The following is an 8,482-nucleotide window of genomic DNA, read 5'->3' as shown; positions in this document are numbered from 1 at the left end:
ACAAAAACACATGCACCCCAATGTTCACTGCAGTAGTGTTTACAATAGCCAGGTCATGGAAGCAACCTAAATGTCCATCAACAGAGGAATGGATAAAGAAGATGTGGTGCATATATACAATGTAATATTACTCAGCCATAAAAAGGAATGAAATTGGGTCATTTGTAGAGACGTGTATAGACCTAGAGACTGTCATACAGAGTGATGTAAATCAGAAAGAGAAAAACAAATATCATGTATTAATGCATGTATATGGAATCTAGAAAAATGGTACAGATGAACCGGTTTACAAGACAGAAATAGAGACACAGATGTAGAGAACAAATGTATGGACACCAAGGGGAGAAAGCAGAGTGTGGGGTTTTGGTGGGATGAATTGGGAGATTGGGATTGACATATATACACTAATATGTATAAAAGAGATAACTAATAACAACCTGCTGTATAAAAATAAATAAAATGCAATTCAAATAAAAAAAGCTAACCTGAAAAATAATCTATGCCCATAGACAATGTGACATGGAAAGAAACAAAAAATAATAATATATCAAAAATTAAATAATATATCAATAGTCACAAAAAATGTAAATGGATTAGAAACACCTATTTGAGGACAGAGACACTCAGATTAAATATTTAAAATCCAGCTATATGCTGTCTATAAGAAACTTACCTAAAATATCATGAATCAGATAATTTAAAGGAAAATGGGGGGATGGAAAATGACAGAAGAGGCAAAATGGAATTTAAAGTGGAAAGCATTAATAAAGACAAAGAGACACATTACAATGATTAATAAACAGACATTCACTTAAAAAAATTCTATGAGTTAAAAATATAGCTCCCAATGTATAAAGTGAAAGTTGACAGAGTTAAAATGAGAAATAATCTAATCCATAATCACAGTGAGAGATTTTAACACATCTCATTCAGGAGCAGATAGATAAGTAGACAAATTTACTAGGGACACATAAGGTCTGAATGAAGTGAATAAAACAATAAACTTGAGTTAATAAATATGTAAAGAACACTGGCCGATCTGATAAAGCTACATACTGATCTTTAGGGAAAGGCTTTCATTCTTTCCCTATTGTGTGTGATGTTACCTGTGCAATTTTCATAAATGCCCTTCACCAGGTTGAAGAAGTTTCCTTCTATTCCAAGTTTTCAGTGTTTTTACAATGAATGGGTTTTGGATTTTGTCAAATGCTTTTTCTGCATCAATTAAAATGATCATTTGCAGTTTCCCCCCTTCATTCTATTAATATGGTATATTACACTGAGTTTTTCATATGTTGAAACAATCTTACCTTCCTGGGATAAACTCCACTCATTCATAATGAATAGTTCTCTTAATAGGATGCTAGATTTGGTTGCATATTTTTGCACCTATATTCATAAAGGATATTGGTCTATAATTTTTTTTTCTTGTGATATCTTTATCTGGATTTGATATCAAGTTAATGCTGGCCTCATATAATGAGTCATTTAGTGTTCCCTATTCTATTTTTTGGAAGGTTTTGAGAACAATTGGTGTTAATTCTTCTTTAAAAGTTTGATAGAATTCACCAGTGAAGCCATCTGGTTCTAGGCTTTTCTTTTTAAGGAAGTTTTAAGTTATTTATTCAATCCCTCTACCTCAGGGGTCCCCAAGCCCTGAGCCATGGACAGGTACCCTTTTGCAGCCTGTTAGGAACTGGCCTGCACAGCAGGTGAGCAGCAGGCAAGTGAGCAAAGCTTCATCTGCTGCTCCCCATCGCTCGCATTACCACCTGAACCATCCCCCCATTGCTCGCATTACCACCTGAACCCTGGTCCCTGGTGTCAAAAAGGTTGGGGACCGCTGCTCTACCTGTTATATGTCTGTTCAGATTTTCTATTCCTTCTTGCATACATTTTGGTAGTTTTGTGTTTCTAGGAATTTGTCCATTTCCTCTAGTCTATCTCATTTGCTAGTGTTCATTTTTTCATAGTATTCTCTTATAATCATTTTTAAAAATTTTTGTAAGGTCTGTAATTATGTTCCTGGTTTCATTTCTGATATTAGTAATTTAGAGTTTTCTCTTTTTTTCTTAGTCATTCTAGCAAAAACTTTAACAATTTTGTTGATATTTTCAAAGAACCAACTTTTGGTTTTGCTGTTTATTGTCTTCCTATCCTGTATTTTGTTTACTTTTCTGCTAATCTTTAACATTTCCTTCCTTCACTACTTTTATGATTAGTTCACTCTTTTCCTAGTTCTTTAAGATGTAAAGTTAGGTTATTGATTTGGGATCTTTATTATTCTTTATCCTTTTAAAATATATGCATTTACTGGTGTAAATTTCCCTCTCAACATGGCTTTCACTGCATCATGTTAGTTTTGGTATGTTTTATTTTTGTTTTCATTCATCTTAAGTACTTTCTACTTTCACTTGTAATCTCTTCTTTGACTCATTGACTGTTTAAAAGTGTGTTGTTAAATTTCCACATATTTGTAAGTTTTTCCAGTTTTTCTTCTGTTTTTGATTTCTAATTTCATTCCACTATGGTCAGAGTAAGTACTGTGTATGATTTCAATCTTTTTGAACTTCTTAAGACTTGTTTTGTGGTCTAATGTATGGTCTCTCCTGAAGAATATTGCATGTGCACTTGAGAAAATGTGTATTCTACTACTGTTGAGTGGAATGTTTATATATGTTTGTTAGGTCTAGTTGGCGTACACTATAGTGTTTCAAATCTCCTATGGCTTTACTGATCTTCCATCTAGTTCTATCCCATTTCTAAAGTAGGGTACTGAAGTCTCCAGTTATTATCGTGGAACTATCCATTTCTCTCTCCAATTTTGTTAGCTTTTGCTTCATATATTTTGAGATTTTGTTGTTAGGTATATATATGTTTATAATTTTTATATCTTCTGGAAGGATTGACACTCTTTTCAATATATAATGACCACTTTTTGTCTTTAAATCTATTTTGTCTGATATTAGTATAGCCACTACAACACTCTTTTGGTTAGTATTTGTATAAAAGATGTTTCTCCATCTTTTCATTTTCAACCTATTTTTCTCTTGGGATATAAAGTGTCTCTGGTAAATAGTGTATAGTTGGATCATGTTTTTAATCCACTCTACCAACCTGTCTTTTAATTAGAAAGTGTACTCCATTCACATTCAAAGTAATTACTGAAACAGAGAATAACATTTGTCTTGGAGGTTTATAGGAACATTGTGACGGGACATAGACCTACGCAGACAGCTATAAGAATAAAGGATTCTGGCACCAAGAAATCTGCAACAACCAACCACACCCCCTCCCCTTTTAGTAGGAAAGAAGCCTGAATTCTAACTCCAGGAAGATGGTTCTTTGGGACACTAGTCCACCATCTTCTCCGTCTGCTGGATTTCCAGATAAAGTCGCTATTCCTTGTCCCCCCCTCCCAAAACAAAACAAAACAAAAGTAATTACTGATATGAATGGACTTACTTCTGCTAAATTGTTATTTGTTTTCTTTATGTCTTATATATTTTTTGTTCCTCAGTTCCTCCTTTAATGCCATCTTTTGTGATTGATTTTTTTTTCAGTGTACCTTTTCTATTCCCTTCTCAATTGTTTTCCTGTTTATTTTTTAGTTTTTTTCTTGGTGGTTATTGTCAGCATTTCAATTGATATTTTAGCTTTATAACAATCAAGTTTGAATCAATGCCAACCTAGTTTCAATAGTATACAAAAATTCTGCTCCTTTATATCTCAACCCCCCTTTATGTTCTTATTTTTCAAACCACATCTTTATATATTGTGTACCCATTAACATAGATTTGCAACAGTTTCCTAATACACTTGCATTGCAAATTCTGTAGGAAAATAAGAGGAGTTATGAACCAAAAATATAATAATAATGGCTTTTATATGTACCTATGTAGCTACTTTGCTATTGCTCTTTATTTCTTCATAGGGTTTCAAGTTACTGTCTAGTGTCCTTTCATGTCAATCTGAAGTGCTCCCTTTAGAATTTCTTGCAGGACAGGACTATCAGTAAGAAACTCCCTCAGCTTTTGTTTATCTGGGAATGTCTTAATTTCTCCATTTTGAAGTATTGTTTTTTGCCAGATGTAGAATTCTTTTTCTTTCTTTTTTTTTTTTTGTGGTATGCAGGCCTCTCACTGTTGTGGCCTCTCCTGTTGCGGAGCACAGGCTCCAGACGCACAGGCTCAGCAGCCATGGCTCACGGGCCTAGCCGCTCTGTGGCATGTGGGATTTTCCCGGACTGGGGCACGAACCCATGTCCCCTGCATCGGCAGGTGGACTCTCAACCACTGTGCCACCAGGGAAGCCCCCAGATGTAGAATTCTTGGTTGACAGGTTTCTTTTTTCTTTCAGCACCTTAAATATCCCACTGACTTCTGGCCTCTATAGCTTCTGAAGAGAAATCAGCAATTAATTGTATTTTGAATCCCTTGTGTATGATGAGTCTGTTCTCTCTTGCTGCTGTCAAGATTCTCTCTTCATCTTTGTCCTTTGACTATTTGCGTATAATGTGCCTTGGTGTGGCTCTCTTTGATTTATCCTGCTTGGAGTTCATTGAACTTCTTACACATGTAGCTTGATGTATTACATCAAATTTAGGAAGGTTTTGGCCTTTATTTTTCAAATATTCTTTCTGCCCATTTCTCTTCTCTCCTTCTAGGGCTTCTATTATGCATATTTTGGTATACTTTATGATGTGCCACAGATCTCTTAGGCTCTGTTCATTTTTCTTCATTCTTTTTCTCATGCTGGATAATCTCAATTGGCCTATCTTCAACTTGGCTGATTCTTTCTTCAGCCTCTTCAAGTCTGATGTTGAACCCCTCTAATAATATTTCATGTCTCTTATTGTGGTTTTCAGCTCTAAAATTTCTATTGGTTATTTAAAATAATTTTTATCTCTTTATTGATATTCTCTATTTTGTGAGACATTGTTCTCTTGGTTTTCTTTTCCAATTATTTCCTTAAGGTCTTGGAGCTTACTTAAGACATTTGACTTAAAGTCTTTGTCTGCTAAGTCCATTGCCTGGGCCTCCACTGGAACAATTTCTATTAATTTCTTATCTTCCTGTGAATGGGCATACTTTCTTGTTTTTTGCATGCCTCACAATTTTTGTTAAAACTTGGAAAATATTAATATTATAATGTGGCAACTCTGGATATCAGATTCTGGAAATGAGACTCTCCCTTTCTACTTGGGATTTGTTGTTGCTGCTTGCTGTATGTTGTTCTTGATTCTTTGCTGTTGTTTGTTTAACGTCTTTGCTAAACTATTTTTGTAAAATCTATATACTTTGTCATGTGTGACCACTGAAGTCTGTGTTCTCTTACCTTAGTGATCAGGTAGTGTTTTGACAGAATTTTCTTAAATGCCTGGAACCAAGGGAAAAAAGAAAAAGAAAAAAAAGACTACTTTCCTAGTTTTTGCAAATTGGTTCTGTGTTGGGGCATTCCTTCAATGGTTAACCAGACTGTTTACAACTCTGCCTTAGCCTTCACTTCCTGCTCACATGGAGCCTGAAGGTCAGCTTGAGGTGAAAGCTTAGGGTCTTCTCAGGCCTTTTATGAGCCGGCATCCAGCCCTGGGCTTGCACATGGTCCTCTTGATTCTCCACCTTACATGAGAGATTTAAAAACCCCATTTTACCTCTTTGTATCACCTTTCCCAGTCTTTTTGGTCTATTGCTAGTCCAGATTGTTCTCCCTTGCCCCAGGATGTTGCAGTACTTTTTCCTGTAAATTCTTTCAGCAAATGTCACCCAATAAAAGCTGTCCCAGTCCTGGGAACACTCCAAGTCAGCAAAACAAAGGTAAGTCCTTGCACTGATCTTTGAAGATGCCTCCAATCATGTCACAAGAAGCAAAATCAATTCTTTGAGAATAAGGTCTGTATTGCTCTCTCTGGTACTAGCAACATGAACCAGGAGTGTGAGCTGCCATTTTCATGGCTGCTGCTACACTCTGGAAAGAGGGATAATAGGCAGGTAATTTTAAATGCTACAGTGCAGCAGCTTCTTTATTTGTTAAGTTCTCCCTTGGTTGTTGTAAGTTTTTGACCAGATTCCAGAGTTCTGCAAAATTGATTATAACAGTTTTTGCCAGCTCATGAGATTTTGTTTTGTTTTGTTTTGTTTTGGAGTGGAGTGGATAGAGCCCAGGAGTTCTTTTCTGCCATTTTGGGGTGTTTAACCTACACACAAAAAATTAAATCCACAAAAAGAGATTACATATTATTTGTGTGTACAAGTACATTGTAGTAAATGTATAAAATCAGACTATAAGGCTATACACCAGAGTTATGATAGTGGTTGCATTTAGAAAGGGAGAGGATTACAATGAAAGGAGGAAAAGAGGAACATCAACTTTTAAAGTGATATTTGCTTAATGTATATAAAGATATGAGGGAAATATGACACAAAATATAGCATTTGTAAATTCTTCATGGTACATACACAAATATTCTATTATCTATATATGTCTCTGAAGATTTCCATTTTTTTCCTGCTTCTAAAAAATTACAAGTTTAAAAGAATGAGAAGACAAGCCATAGACTTGGAGAAAATATTTCCAAAAGATCTATCTGATAAAGAACTGTTATCCACAGTATACAAAGAACTTTTAAAACTCAACAATAAGACAACAACAACCCAATTTAAAAATGGACAAAAGATCTAAACAAACATCTCAACAAAGAGGATATAACAATGACAAACAAGCATATAAAAAGATGCTCAACATCATATGTCAATACAGAATTGCAAATTAAAACAGCAGTGATATACACACCTATTAGAATGGCCAAAATACAAAACACTGACAACACTAAATGTAGCAACAGTGTGGACCAACAGGAACTCATTGCTGGTAGAAATTCAAAATGGTACAGCTACTTTGAAAGACAGTTTGGCAGTTTCTTACAAAACTAAACATACTCTTACCATACAATCCAGCACTGACTCTACTTGGTATGTATCCAAATGAGTTGAAAGTTTATGTCCACACAAAAATCTACACACAGATTCTTATAGCACCTTTATTCATAATTGCCTAAACCTGGAAGCAACCAAGATGTCCTTCAGTAGATAAGTAGATAAATAAACTGTGGTACATCCCAGACAATGGAATATTATTCAGCACTAAGAAGAAATGAGCTATCAAGCCATGAAAAGACATGGATGAATCTTAAATGCATATTACTAAGTGAAAGAAGCCAATCTGAAAAGGCTGCATACTGTATGATTCCAACTATATGACATTCTGAAAAAGGCAAAACTACAGAAACAATAAAAGGATCAGTGGTTGCCAGTGGTTGAAGAAAGGGAGGGATGAATCAATGGAACACAGAGTATTTTTAAGGCAATGAAACTATTCCATAAAATATTATGATAGTGGGTTCATGTCATTATACATTTATCCAAACCTATAGAATGTACAATACAGAGAAAACCTTAATGTAAACTATGGGACTTTGGGTAATAATGAAGTGTCAATGTAGGGTCATCGATTGTAACAAATGTACCACTGTGGTGGAAGATGTTGATAGTGGGAGAGGCTGCGTGTATGTGGGGGGAAGGGGGTATATGGGAACTCTCTGTAATTAACACTCAATTTTGCTGTGAACCTAAAACTGCTCTAAAAAAATAAGACCTATTTGTAAAACAAAACAAAAACAACAACAACAACAAGACACAAAAAACAAAAACAAACCAAAAAAGCCCCACCAACTTTAAAAAATACAGAGAAGGGACTTCCCTAGTGGTCCAGTGGGTAAGACTTCACGCTCCCAATGCAGGGGGCCCAGGTTCAATCCCTGGTCCAGGAAGTAGATCCTGCATACATGCCGCAACTAAGAGTTCACATGCCGCAACTAAGACCCGGCGCAGCCAAAAAATAAGTAAAAAAAAAAAAAATATATATATATATATATATATCTGGGTTCTAGTCACATCTCCATGACCACCTAACAGGATGCTTTTTAGTATTTTATTTTGTGCTTTCCATAAGAGGATAATAACTCCAACCCTATCCCACCTACCTCCCAAGGTTGTTGGGAGGACTGTTTAATGTGCCTGATATTGTTTCATAGTTTAAAGGGTCTATAAATGTAAGGGATTAATAATTACCTGAAGAAATGTATGAAATTATCTCTTAAACATCTCTATCCAAGACTAATTAATCTCTAATCCTCTTTATATTCCTCTGAAAATATGAAGATAAGTAAAATATTATTTAATTCATTCATTCATTTCACAGACATGAATTGAGGGCCTACTTCGTGTCAAGCACACTATTAGGTGCTGGGAGAACAAAGATTAATAAAGCATTGTCCCTGCCACCAAGAAGCTTAAAGTCTAATAGAGAGAAAAACATGAAATATAAATGTGTTGTAACATGGTAAGTGTTTTGGGACAGATGTAGTTATGCTATGGGAATATAGATGAGTATAAGATTTATTCTAAGGGATGCTATGAAAGAC

This window comes from Mesoplodon mirus (genome assembly GCF_964341445.2).
Source record: "Mesoplodon mirus genome assembly, chromosome: X".
Taxonomy (NCBI): domain Eukaryota; kingdom Metazoa; phylum Chordata; class Mammalia; order Artiodactyla; family Ziphiidae; genus Mesoplodon; species Mesoplodon mirus.
This window is presented reverse-complemented; position numbering follows the sequence as displayed.